General features: G+C 38.6%; 1 protein-coding gene across 1 annotated transcript in view; it reads left to right on the top strand.

The window, feature by feature from the left end:
- Smpx (small muscle protein X-linked) overlaps positions 1-10,526 on the top strand; it is a 54,727-nt gene extending 44,201 nt beyond the window's left edge. Inside the window, exon 5 of the mRNA XM_015488169.2 lies at positions 10,095-10,526. The gene's annotated coding sequence lies outside the window, so the exon portion shown is untranslated. The remainder of the gene's footprint in view (positions 1-10,094) is intronic.
- The last annotated feature ends 4,142 nt before the right edge of the window (positions 10,527-14,668 follow it).

Below are 14,668 nucleotides of genomic sequence, written 5' to 3'. Positions count from 1 at the left end.
GTAGACTCAATTCATTTCTTTCAATTTTCCTCTACCCATTTAGATCTCCCTCCACTATAAGCACCATGAAGAGCTTGAAGCTAAGATGACATAGACTGAAAAATCTTACTTGGAAGACAGAGGAGGAGGAAGGAATGTGTTGACTTATAAGCTTTTTGTGGGCCTTTGTCTCAGAATAATAGCAAAAGTGCACAATGATAATGTAGGAGGCACTCTGCTAAATGTATGAATATGTCATCCTTATAACCATCCTATGAGCTTGACACTATTATTTTCATATCCATCAGAAAAACAGTGGGGTTTATGTGGTTAAATAACTTGCACATGGTGCAAGGTGGCACGGGTAGAAAGCAGGAGAGCTGACATGTGAAGGCAGCTTCTGCTGTGGAAACATCTCCACAGTGAGCATGCAGGAAAACCCTAGCTGAATGTAGAGTCTGGATCCTACCTGGGAAATAGCTCAGAGACCGGCAAGGCAAAGGCTGTTGAAGCTGTTTCTGGATGAGTTGATTGTGAGCACATGTCAAAGCTTTATTTTAGAGTTGTTTCAAGTGGCTTCAAAAATCCAGTTCAAAAAATGTGGAATTCGGCTGGCGCTGTGGCTCAGTGATAGAGTGCTTGCTTAACATGTGTGAGGTACCAGATTCAATCTTTGGCACTACATAAAAAATAAATAAGAGAAATTTTTTAAAATGTGGAATAGGAAATAATGTGGTCAGATAACATTGTGAAACCAGGTACAAGTGATCATTAAACTGTTACAAGGCAAATCTAGTGAGGCAGGTAAATCTAATATCCCTGAAGGATCTCTTAATCTCATTAAAGTTGATCAGAAAATCATATGTTTCATCAGCAATGTTTCCTAGAAGGAACCACTTATTTCACCAGAACACAAAGCTCTTTACTAGCTCAGGTTTGTGAGCATTTTCTTTCACAGGAAACAGCTCTCTCTGGACCAGTGTTTCTTCACATCAGTATTTTGACATTTGGACCAGATAACTTTTTGTTGTGGGTGCTGTTCTGTGCATTGTTGGATGGCCCACCCTCCTGTTGGCTGTAATAACCAAAAATGCCTAAACATATTAACAAATGTACAGTGGGGGGTGGGCAACCCCCTCCCTATTGAGAACCACCACTTTCAACCCTTAATTCTCCAAACATGGTCCATGAATCAATAGTGCTCCCTGGGAGGCTGGGCATGCACAGTCTCAGGCCTCACTCCACATGTTTTGAGTCAGAATCTGCATTTTAACAGGATCCCCAGGTCACATGGACATTGAAGTCTGAGAAGCCCTTCTAGACCAGTGGTTCTCAACCTTGATTACACATCAGAGCACCTGGGAAACTTTAAAAAATATTGATTGCACCTCCAGAGTCTAGTATAACTGGTCTGGGGCAGCCTGGACTTTAGGATTGAAAACAACAACAAATAGCACTGCCCAGGTGATTCTAATGTGCAGCCAACTTTGAACTCCTGTTCTGGGTTTTCAAAAACAAGAAAATTCTCCACAACATTGGGAGTGATTTATATAAAAAAGGCTACAAACAAGACCTCAAATATCCAATGCTTCTTTCCTTTCCATAAATATCCTTTCATGACTTCTTAACTCTCTTAGGATTATAACATTAAAGTCCTTTGGTGATATCTTCAAAAGATAGAATTTGGCTATAACTAACTTTAAAAATAATGGTTGAATGATTGGGGGTGGAATGAAAGCATTAAGCTTCTATGATAAGCTTTTAAATAAGAGCCATTGAAATAATCCCTCCAAACGCTGATCATTTTTTAAAAGTCTATACTTGGAAAAATACATTAAATAGCAAACCCTATCAAGAAAATTGTTTTGCATGAAATGTATAATTATATAAAGAGCCCATGCAAATTGGGAAGCAAAACACTAACACCTTAATAAATAAATAGTTAAAGAAAATGAACACACAATTCACAAAAGTGGATGTAATTAGCAGAGAAGCATGAGAAAATGTGCAGCCTCATTAGAAATCAAAGGGATGCTCAAGAAAACAAAGTTAACAATTTTCCTCTTAGAAAATTCCAAAGATGAATGGGAAAATGATCATGAGACAGACATACTCATTCTCTCCATGGGTATTGAGAATCTCCCGCATAGCAGGCACTATAGTAGCATAGGTGATGAGGATGGGGGGTTAATAAATGAACAAAATCTCACACCTTGTGGATTTTTATCTCTTCCAACCTAGGTATGCCTTGATGGAAGTCCTTCCAAAAGATAATGTTCATGCAGAAAAAATTGTTTATTTAAGATTTAAAAACTGATTGAAAACCCACATGTTCAATAATAGGATTTCAATCAAGCAAATTCGGTTGCAGTCTCCTGATGAAATACTACAGACACTGTGGCATAATAATGAGACATAAAAAATGCAAACACTGTAACTGGGAAAATGTAGGGGTGGAGTAAATTTTGAAAATAAAATGTGGCTTTATTCTTACTCTTAATACACACAATATACATTTATATATCTAAAGCTCTAAGGAGCCCTAAAATTAAGAAATTGGATTATCTTTCCTTAACTAAGTATGTTTTTAAAAATGTTTTATATTGACACATTATAGTTATATATAATACTGGGGTTCATTTTGACATAATTATGAATGAATGGAATATAATTTGCTCCACTTTGTCCCCAATACTTCCTTTTCTCCTCCTTCTTTCCCTCCCCTGTTCCCCTACCTCTACTCTACTGGTCCATCTTCTATTTATTTATTGTTTATTTAATTGGTGCTATATATACACACACACTCACCATGGTATATTCATATATATACATAGTATAATTTGGTCAATTCTAATTTAACTGACCACAGAGGATTTTTTTCTCCCTCCCTTTCTTTCAAAAGTGAAACTTCTTTTATCACCTGTTGGAATTAGTATTTCTCAAACAAATTAACAAAACTTTGGGGATATGCTGGCATGTATGATATTCATAGTTATGTAAAGATAAAAGCCATACATGGTTATATATAGGTCCTCCTTTTTATGATGGGGTTGTGTCCATTATAAGTTGAAAATACCGAAGTTGAAAATGCATTTACTACACCTAGCCCACCACACATCATAGCCTGGCTAATTGGGAGTTCCTGATTTTTCCACTGCCCAGCATGGTGGTAGAGGAACATATCATGTCTTGATAGCCCAGGAAAAAATCAAAATTCATCATTCAAGGTACATTTTCTACTTAATGTGATTGCTTTTGCATCATCAAATCAAAGAACACAAATTGAATCAGATGACTTTTTCCCCCCTGTCTGGACTTGATGAGGAAATGCCATATTCACTCTTTCTTTTCCCATAATAATGGTTTACCCTGCTTACCTCTACTAACTCCTAACATACTCCTAAGGCAACACCTTTAAAAATCATAAGTTGAACCACTGTAAGTTGGGGACAAGCTGTAAATAGTAAAAAGAATCTCAACAAAAGGCTGGTGCTGTAGCTCCATAGTAAAGCACATGTTTAATATATAAGAGGTCCTAAGTTGAGTCTGTATCAAAACCACAATAACAACAACAACAACAACAACAAAAACCCAATCAAACAAAACCCCCCAACACTTCATGCTGTTCATGTCAGATTTCAGCATTTTACTCTAGGAAAAAAATATATATATACACACACACACAGATATATTTGTGTGTATCTATATATATCCTCTCTCTCTCTCCTCTCTCTCTCTCTCTCTCTCTCTCTATATATATATATATATATATATATATATATATATACATATGCTTGTTTTTGGTTCCAGGGATAGAACCTAGGGGTGTTTAACCACTGAGCCACATTCCCAACTCTTTTTATATTTTATTTTGAGACAGGGTCTTGCTAAGTTGCTTAGGGCCTCACTATCTAGAAAATATTTTTAAAATGCCTCTAAGAAGACAAGAAACATTTTTGATTAAATTTTGGTGTTCATTAGGACAGAATAAGTACACATATTTAAATCAAAATTTTGATACACTACCAATATATTTCTTTTTATCAGTTATTGCCACTGGTGTCTCTAATATACTGTCAGTATTTTACAGAAATTTTGAAAAATAATTTAGTGTAAGGGAAAGAGCTCCAGACCAGCTTTTCTTCCTGAATTAGCCATTAACTGGCTGTATGATCTTGGACAAGAGACTCAAACCATCTGGATTCAAATTTCTTAATTTCTAAAATGAGAAGCAATAAAAACCCTCTAATTTCATTCATATTTGAAAATAAGTTTAACTATTTTGAAAGATAAAACTTTATGGTTATATCTTTGCTTGATGGTACATCAAAGGCTGTACTTTTTTTAATACTGAGAATTTGAACCACTCATCATGATCATTGTTATTATAAAAACAGAGTCAATCTGTATGACCATGTGGTTTCCAGGAGTATGTTTCTGGAAGACAGCAGAGAGGCCTATATTTGTTTTCAGGTGTTCTGTTAACTATGTCAAGAAATTGGTTTTCTATTTGGTTGTTCCAGAACACATGGCTACCACAGATCATTGCTAGACAATTGTAGGAGGATTCTGGGTATTTCCCATGTAATCACCATTGTATCTAGGATTCAAATGCTAAGGTATACACAACATAGAAGAATGTTCCTGTATTTGGGAAGTCAGAAGCTTTTGGTCAAGATAGTCATTTCTTCAACTTATCACTTCTTCTACCTCTCGATATTGTTGACCTCTGCTTTGCCAGGGAAATCTCGAGTCAGTATTTCCACAATGAAGTCAGTGGCCCCTTTGAAAACAGGGAGGAATATGTTCTGATGGATGGAGAGAAATTTTCCACAAACTCTCTAGCTACCTGTGGTAACTTAGATGATGCCCCTTTCTTCATCAAGATCTCACCAACCAAATTAAGTTTGTGTCTCAGCTTCCTGTGGCCCCTAACTCTGACAATGTGTCATGCTATCAATAGAATAAAATTTAAAAGCTCCTTTTGAATTTACTTTAATGAGATTTGACCTGGATATGTAATTTGCCTTTTCCTTGATGTCACTCAAATTCTCCATGTCTTACACACAATGCTACTTTACTCTGGATTTCAGGTGAAGAATTTTGCCAGAACAAATGTCTTGTTCTTCACACCTCACTCATCTTCTCTGTTTTTAAATAGTCACTGGTAGAAACAATTCAGTTATCAGTGTTGCCACCAAAGGCTTCATGATATGCCAGAGTCAATTTTGGTGCATGTTTCATAGTTTAGGAAAAAATTTTCTAATTTTTCAGAATTTTGTTTCATTGATCTTATGAGTGGCTGTTTTGGATAAAAGAAAGAATTCTGGGTTTGGAGTTGAGCGTAACTCCAAACTGTACATGTCTTGTCTCTATGACCGTGTGTGTGTGGTGTTCCCTAACACTTTCCTCATGGTGGTAGTTGTAATGATCACATAGGACAATGTGTGTGAATGTGCTTTGTAACCTCTAGAGGGCTCCACAAATGCCAGGCTCTTGTCTTTATTTCTGATGCCCTCTATCGAACTTCAAAGTGTTCACTGGTTTTCTCTGGGCATGTGGTGGGCCACTGCAAATGAAAACAGAGTGTGAAACACTGCCCGAATCCCAACTACTTTTGAGTGTCACTGTGTTTATGGCTTTATGATTTAGCACCACATAGGAGCAAGTAATTGTTGCACTGCCCCCTGAGTGTCTGGTTAAAAGACCAAAGTGTTGAGAAGACTCCATTTCCCACATGATATATGTAGGGCCACAGTGACTATGAGTAACACAGCTATAAATGGGTCATGGCAAGGCGTAAACATCACATGCTCCTCAGGCTGGATGTGGTGTGACACAAGGGGGAAATTTAGCCTATCTTAGCACCAGCCAAAGTGTCCCTTGCCCAGAAGTAAACTAGAGGTTGGGCTTCCACTTAAAAAAAAATCTGGGTGCAAAAGTTGTGGGGTAACTGGCGAGTGACTTTTCAGCAGGGTGCTTCACTTTCCCCATCCTTCTTACAAATGCCCCCATAAAGAAGGACAGGGCACAGGAGAATAGCTGACAGCTGTTGTCTAGGCAGCAAAGCAGTGTGGCCCTGGAGACTGCCCAACACACTTGCATTCCAACGCCCCAACAAACAAGTGTGCTTTACAGCATGGGCAATTTTAGCTCTGGATCCCTTCCCATTGATTTCCATTTCTAAATTTGAGCCCTGACGCAGAGCAGGGAGCTCAGGTCTCTGGATTCCTGAATTTCTGTCTTCTGATGTCTTCCAGGCATTGCTAGCATATGCCAACTCCCATGAGGCCAGGGTTGGAGATTCTGGTCCTCTGTGGCTTTGTACTCCAGGTAGGATTATATAAGTCCTTATCCATAAGCAGAGTCCAGTGTTCAAGCTGGGACATCTCAAATTCTACTGATACCCAGGAGAGGAAAAGGGATCTGGAGGCACAGTGTGATCTACAGGACAACTGCAATGTTTTCTCTCTTTCATCCACTGCCTCCTGTCTGGCTTCTTCTAGGAAGAAGAATCAGGTTCACTTTTTAGATCAAATGAGGTAACTGTATAAATCCATGGTGGAGTGTCCAGAACATAGTAGGTGTTTGAGACTGGTATAGTCACCATCAGCTCTTTTTCCACCCCCACATGAAGCCACAGGTTGACAACACTGCCAGAGTTCCCATCTTTAATCAGAGTTTGAGAGGTGTCCTTGGCCTTGGGCACTTTGGGTAAAGGGAAAGAGCCCAGATCCCCTACAGCTAATGTTGCATAATTAATATTTCTCAGTATAGCCACAATTTTATCTACCTTAGTTCAGAGTACATATCAATCCTGCCATATAAATGGCACTGATCTCTGGGTTGCAGATAGTGCTTCCCAGTCTGAATATTTCTTGGAGAGAAATCACACCTCACAGAACATGCTTTAGTGACAATTTGCTATGGATCATCACCCCTTTTATGCTGGTCAGAGAAGCCTACGGAATGTCTCGGCTTCAAGGGCAGCTTGTCATGGGCCTCTTACTTAGCCAGGGAGACTGGGCCATATGTGACCCAGCACAGTGACCACAGCAGTAAAGTGAATAGAGCATACCCTGGCCATGATGGGACTGTGGCTAGGGTCTAGAGCAAAATTGACAGCACAGTGGAGACCTAGCCCATTAATCAGCACTCCTGGTTTACTGCATCTATGAACCTCTTGCTCATTCCTGCTGCATCACATTGAAGAATGTGGGTTTGGCTGTAACTACAATTTCAGCCTTTTTTTCTTTTCTCATTTATCCAGTGGCCCAAGTCATCAGTTCCCTGGTCTCTGCTATATGGCAGGTACCATGATAGGCAATGGAATGTAAAAGTGAATAGGACATGTTTAGACCCTACACAGGGTCACAGCCTAGTGGCAGGAGAGCTATAACAGAAAAAAATGTTAGGAGTGAGATGTGCATATAAGCAAATGATTACAATTCAGTATGTTACATGGAGAGTCATGAGGAGGCAGGATTTTAGTCCAAAGTTATAAGCAAAGAGGGGGAGGCCTGATGGCTCTTGTGTTAAAGAAGCATTAAGTAAGTGGTCCAGTGAACTCAGAGTACAGATGAATGAGAGAGAATGGTCAGAGATGGGGCTGGCATGGTGCACCAGGATGAGGCTTTGAAATTGCTGGTTAATGATACATATCTCCTGTGGAGACCCTGGACTGTGGAGATGGTGGTATTTTACTTTCTCTTGGTGACTAACATGCACAAAAAATTGATAATTAAAAACTAAACAATCTAAATATCTATTAACAGATGAATAGATAAAGAAAATGTGATGTAAATGTACAATGGAATACTATACAGCTTTCAAAAAGAATTAAATTTTGTACTGTGTGACAATATAGATGAACCTGGAGGACATTAGGCAGAGTCACAAAAGGACAAACACTGTATGATTCCACTTACATGAGGTAGCTAAAATAGTCAAACTCATAGAATCAAAGAGTGGAATGGTGGTTGCCAGGGGCAGAATGGAAGAGGAAAAAGGAAGTTATAAATCAAGAGGTATAAAGTTTCAGTCAAACAAGACGAATAAACTCTAGAGTTCTGCTGTATAACACTGAACCTAAACTCAACAATGCTTTATTGTATACCTAAAAATCTGTTAGGAGTGTGTATCTCATGTTGTGTTCTTACCACAATAAAATAAAAGATAAGCAAATAAAATAAAATGTTAGAGAAATACAAGGGACTGTGTCAACTGCTATTGAGAGCATTTTCAGTTTTACAACTATTAATATCCCTCTAACTTTCCCTATGGTTCCCAAACCATCCAAACCTTCCATGTCAGTAGAGTAAAAAGAGTCTCAGAGTCAGGACAACTGAATTAAAATTCCAGTTTTTCCATTTGTCAGCTATGACATTTTGAGCTAGTCACTTAGCTTTTGGAACCTTTATGTATTTCATCTTACCAATGGATACACCATATCCTGCATCATAGAAATGCTACAAATGTTCAATGACACAAGGGGCTTTGTGATCTATAAAGAAATATACAGGAAAGCAAAGCTTTCTAACAGATCTCTGCAATAGACTTCTCCTCAGAACTCACTGGCCAGACCTGGGACCCATGGCTCCCACTAGCTGTAAGAGAGACTAAAAAAATAAGAGTATTTGGCTCACCAGCCTTTGAAGTAGAGAAAACTGGGCTTTGTGGAGAGTATGAAGCCATAGTTTTTACCTTAGCAGAGAGAGGACCCTTGTTGGCAGAGTTTTTATTCCTTCCAGCTATTGGTAATGAAAAAGTTTGAGTATTCTACTTAGAAAATACTTATCCCATTTATATAAGTAAAACACACAAAGAAGATACCAAAGATTAACAGAAAACAGATGTATCAGTGATGTTCAAGAATCCCTGCATTACAAGAAGTTTACAAAAAAATGGGACATGTCAATTAACTATTGCTGCATGACAAACTACCCCAAATCCAATGCTTAAAAACCATTTTTTAAAAAATTCTAGCTAATTTGTTTGGGCTCAGCTAATCTTGGCCAGAAATATTAATGAGTCTTCAGGTCAGCTGGGGGCTCTCTATTACATGAGGCTTTACAACTAGGGTTGCTCTGATCTACTTGTTTCTCATCCTTCTCTTGGGATCAGAGGCTAGCCTGGGCATACCCTTGTTACAGCAATGGCAGAAGTACAAGAGACCAAGCAAAAGCATGTGAAATTTCTTGACGTGTAGGCTTAGAACATCATCACTTCTGCCTCATTTTGTTGACCAAAGTAAGTCACATGGCCAAACTCAAGCATGAAAAATTATATCCCACCCACAATGGTAGGAAACTACATAGCAGGAATGGATATAGAGAGGGATGACAGAATGGAGCCATGAATGCAAATCTATCTCAGGCACCAAAGGTCTTGGAATTCATCGTCATAAGATTAGTATTACACTCTAAATCTTCACAAGGAAGCCATTCTAATTTAGTTTGCAATTATTTAAATCACTGGAGCTGAAGTTGGTGGTCACACCTTCTACCCATAGTTCGTTTTACATTCATGGAATTGAGATGAAATTTCCAAGTGAAAATGGGGTCTTGTGTCCCATTTGGCTTGTACCAATCAGATTGATTTATAACCTGTCCCTAAAAGTATCTCATGGAAACTCATGACAAACATAGAGGACATTCTGTTAAGTTAGCTAAGCCAGAAACAGAAAGACAAATACTGTATGATCTCTCTTATGTGTGAAATCTGAAGAAGTTGAACTCCCAGAAATAGAGAGTAGAATGGTAGTTGCAGGGGACTGCGTGAATGGGGAGATGTTGATTAGAAGGTACAAAATTTCAGATATAGGAAGACTATATTCTGGAGATCTAGTGTATATATAGTATGGTGACAATGATAATGGTAATAATAATGTCTTGTATACTTGAAAATTGCTGAGAATAGGTCTTAAATGTTCTTATAAGAAGTTAGAATGTAAAGTGATGAATATGCTAATTATCTTGGTTTAATCATTTCACAATGCATGCATATATCAAAGTATCATGCTGTACACCATAAATATATATATACGATTTTTATTTGTTTGCCATGCCTTAAAATAAACCTGGGGAGAGAAAACTAGTGTTTTTTTTCTTTTGCAGGCTTGATGTGAAGAATTAAAAATGAAGAGAGTGGATTCAAATGAATATAGCTCAATAAAAATTTTTCTATATTTGTATGAAGATTATGAACCTCCTGAATGCCTGAGACTCTAGCAGAAATGGCCTGTTTGTACATTTATATCTCTTCCTTCTAGTTGGCTGCATTTCACTTTAATTTATCTTCATTTGTGGCAACTTGCAGAGGAAATCAGCCCATAAATTCGCCACCTGAAGGGTGTGGTTTTGAGGAGGGATATGATTTTATGGAGCAGGATATGGCAATGTGTGTAACAGCGATTTTGATGGAAAGATCTCTAAGCTACTTCCCACAGTCTCTTGGTCAATATTTGGAATGCATTTTAGTTCTTCACCTTTTAAATTATGTCAATAAACTTTTTATGAGTTCAAATAAATATCGGAGTAAATGTAAAATCTGAATCTAGACTAAATTAATTTTCATATCTTCATACAGCCACATATTCACTAACATGGAGAGAAGTAACATGTAAAAATGAGCCAAATCCTCTATTGCCTAAGTGTGGGCTTCTTATTCTGAATTATTAGCTACTACGAATAACACTATGGCTGGGTGATCATTGCACACAAAATTAAATATTGCCTGAGGGATTGGATATCACTGATGTTCCTTCTCCAAAGATGACATTTGTGGAGAGTGTATTTGACTTCTGTAGAGGCTCAGAAACTCCCTTCACCCAAATGGAATAGAGTTTATCGTAAGGCACAATAAAGTTGAGAGATCAGAACAAAAGAGAGGGGCAGATCATATGCTAGTTGTGCAAAGGAACATGAAACATGCCACCTGCAGCTCAGATGAAGAGTCTCTGTGTAAATTTAATCAATGTCCAACACTATCACAGAATAAAAAGAATCACACAAGCAACTTCACAGTGCAAGGACACGAGTGACCAGATGATCAAAGGCCATGGTGTTCGAAACACAAAGGGTGTCACCTACCTGGTATGCACAGACCTCAACACCACTTCTGGGGCTAAACAACTTTATCCTTGCCTCAGAGCCAGCTGTTGTAAAAAATTCGATGTACTTCTAAAAAGCCCAAGTGGAAATGAATCTGCTTTTCTGTTTTGCAGAGAGTGGTTTCCAAAAGCAAGACTATCATTGCCCACACCTGTGACTGGCTGGAGACTCTCTGATGCCTGATGGGTTTACATTTTCCTGAGGGGTTGCCTATCTGGTTTTAGGTCCTAGGTATCTTGCTGGACTGTGGTTTATCTTGGTGATCTACATCTAATATATGCCTATGGGGTGGGGAAGCTCAATCAGAACTGCCAGCCTATCATTTGTCAGTAGAGCAGGTGAACAAGTTCTAAATAATATGGTGCTGGGTTGCCTCAGGCTGTCTCTTTCCTTCCTAATTGTCATGGTTGGGTAGGGTTACAGCATTTACCTCAGTCTTCACTTTGTTTAAATATAAATTATCCACACTCAGTTTCAAAATTAAGTTCTGGTTCAGTGTTATGAAAACTGTCTTCATAATTTAATAAGTCTCCCAAGACACATTTGCAGCATAATGCAGACCGAAGCCATGAGATGAATTCAAATTTTTTGAGAGCTTTAAATGTAATGTGTATTTTATTTTGTTAATGTTCAAAATCACTATGTGTAGGATTTAGGAGTTCCATATTCTATCATTCATTGCTGAGTACCTATAGTATAATATAGGAAAATTTAGAGCTTTGGCTTTCTATAAAGCTATAATTTAAAAAAAATCAGGGCTGGGGCTATGGCTCAGTGGTAGAGCGCTTGCCTAGCATATGTGAGGCACTGCATTTGATTCTCAGCACCGCACACAAACAAACAACAACAACAAAAAAAAGGTCCATTGACAATTAAATATGTAAAAAACTAAAGTTTAAAAAAAATCACACATTTTATGGTAAGTAGCATACCATAAATCATGGGCTAGGGATATGACTCCATGGCACAGTGCTTTCCTAGGGCTTGGGTCCCATCACTAGCACCACAAAACAAAAACAAGAATACCCATGCATCAGCCAGGTATGGTGGTACACTTGTAGTCCTAGGTTATCAGGAGGCTGAAGCAGGAGGATCACTGGAGCCCAGGAGTTCAAGGCCAGCCTGGGCAACATATTGAGACCTTGTCTCAGGGAGAAGAAAGCGATACATGACTCGGAAACACACTTATCTTATGGGTTTGTAAGCAACCAGTTATTATGCAACTTTTGTATGGGGAGAAACAAGTTCAAGTAGTTGAAGAGTCATCAGGAAAGAAAAAAAATCCTAGAAACAACACCTATTTGAATAAGAAAAGCATAAGCTACCATATCCAGTTTTTAGAGTGCGTGCTGTAAATGATGATTAGCATTTTATTGTGTACTCAAAGATACAACATCCACTCTGCCCACATTTGATAGATATGTCAGGCTCTATATTAAGTTCTGGGGAACACAGAGCAAATTCACCCAGAAAATCACCTTGCTTAAAATACCACCCCCCATCACTCCCTCTCATCCTTTCCCTAAATCTGGGATCTTCCTATATTGTACTTGGGACAGTAAAGGAAAAAGGCCCTGCTGGGTTCATGACTGAATGGGACAATTGGAAAGCTTCTCCCTTTGGATCAGAAACCATAGAAAACACTGTTCAGAATCATCTCAGCCACTCATTTTGCATGATCTTTATATTTTGAGAGCACAGACTGGATGTAATTAGCTTTGTTTCCAAGGTTGCCTATTGAATAGCTGAATGGCACAGTAGTATTCTAGAAGTTAGGCCCTGGGCATGGGGGATGATAATTACCCAAATGAATCCCTCATTTTTAACTAGAGCAGCTAGAGGATTTACAAAAAGCCTCCCATTGTGATTAGGTCCATGTAAGGAACGCTACTAATTTGAATGTGCCATCCTGTGAAATCCCCTCGCCTACATTCTTGGGCTGACCTAGAATCAGGGTTTCCCCTTTGGGAATGAGCACAGGGCTCATTTGGATTCAAGGACTACAGATTGATCAATTAAAACTCGTTTCCTTGGAAGGCCTGTGGCATTATCCCATTGCTTTGCAATCTAGCTTGAAATAGAAACTGCATTTAATTTGATAATTGATGCTCCCTTGGGAATTTAACCTGATGCTGAGCGTGTACATCAATGTGGCCCATTGTTAGTTCTTTGCCTTATGTACCATTAGTGAAATTTCTGTGTTGCTTTGAAGGAAAGGATATATTATATCACTCAGACACAATCATGTATTCATTCAACAAGCCACACATAAAGCATTCTCTGGGATAGACAGCAATCCACTAGCATATTGCCAGTCCAAGAAAACCCTTAGAACTCATGTATTGAGTTCATTTTTTTTCTCTAAGCAAATGACAAAACTTGTTTAGATCCTGCATAGAAGGCAAATCATACTGTCAAAAAATATACTGATTATAGAAAGAGGGGATTCAGACATAAACTAAGATTACAGCCTTAACAACATCATCACCTAAAGGTGTTCTTCAGAGAAAGAAAAACAACCTCAATTAAGCAATCATTTTCAGATTCTGGGAAGCTCTTGGCCTCATATCCTTCACCTCTATGCTTGTTTATTTAGGAGAAAAATCAATCCTTTAACATTTGACTTCTCCTGAGCAAAATAATTCAGAGACATCACTGACTAGGAGAAACCACACTATCAGATAACAAGGCTCTTTTTTATGACTAGCTCTTTCCCTGGTTCAGTGAGGATATATTAAGATGCAGATTCCAGAGGGAAGGAGGCTTTCCCCTTGGGCTTAAAGCGAGCTGCAAAGCAAACGGCAAGTCTGCACTCTGAAATCGAATTTGTAAAACTGACTGGGAGGAGCAATGGGGAGGGAAGGTGCAGGCAGGTTTTGCCCCAGTGTGTGGGTGGCTGATGGATTCTGGGCATGCAAAAAGGTGGTCTAGACTTCTCTGAGAGCCATTCCTGCTCCTTAACATTGCTCAAAAACCTATGGTGCACTAGACAAGGCAGGATCCTGGAGAAATTTCTTTTCACAAACATTTTTGGAACACATCAACATGTGATTCACCCACCCACACAAGCCATGCTGCTTGATGGCTAATGGCAAGCTTTAGGCAAAAACAAAACAGGAAAGGCTTTGTTCTTGATTTATGGTTTTGTTTTGCTTTATTTCATACTGTGTCTTCTGGTTTCGGCCACACACCAAGATTCTCAGGCTTAGGCGATCCTCACCCTCCTCTCCCAGCCAGAGATGAGTTTTCCATACATGGTGGGAGATAAGGAACATAAGGAGAAGCCAAAGGAGACCTTTCAACTTCTAGGAGGCCAGCTGACCAACAAGGCCTGGGAATTTCTGTTTGGTGTTGGAATGTAGGCATTTGCTTAGTATTCTAAAATCATTTGGGTTAACCAACTTTATTATAATTTCTTTAAAATGGCATGTTCCATTTATTTAAATTTGCAGCTAAGGAAATAGGAAACAATACAGCTGTCTCTAAATGATAAAATAACAATAGCACATAGACCAAGATTCCTTAAATATTTGGGGAAAAACACAAAAAGATCAACCCTCCAGACATATATTTTTTTC

This window comes from Marmota marmota, unplaced genomic scaffold (genome assembly GCF_001458135.2).
Source record: "Marmota marmota marmota unplaced genomic scaffold, marMar, whole genome shotgun sequence".
In the NCBI taxonomy this organism is placed as follows: Eukaryota; Metazoa; Chordata; class Mammalia; order Rodentia; family Sciuridae; genus Marmota; species Marmota marmota.
This window is presented reverse-complemented; position numbering and strand designations above follow the sequence as displayed.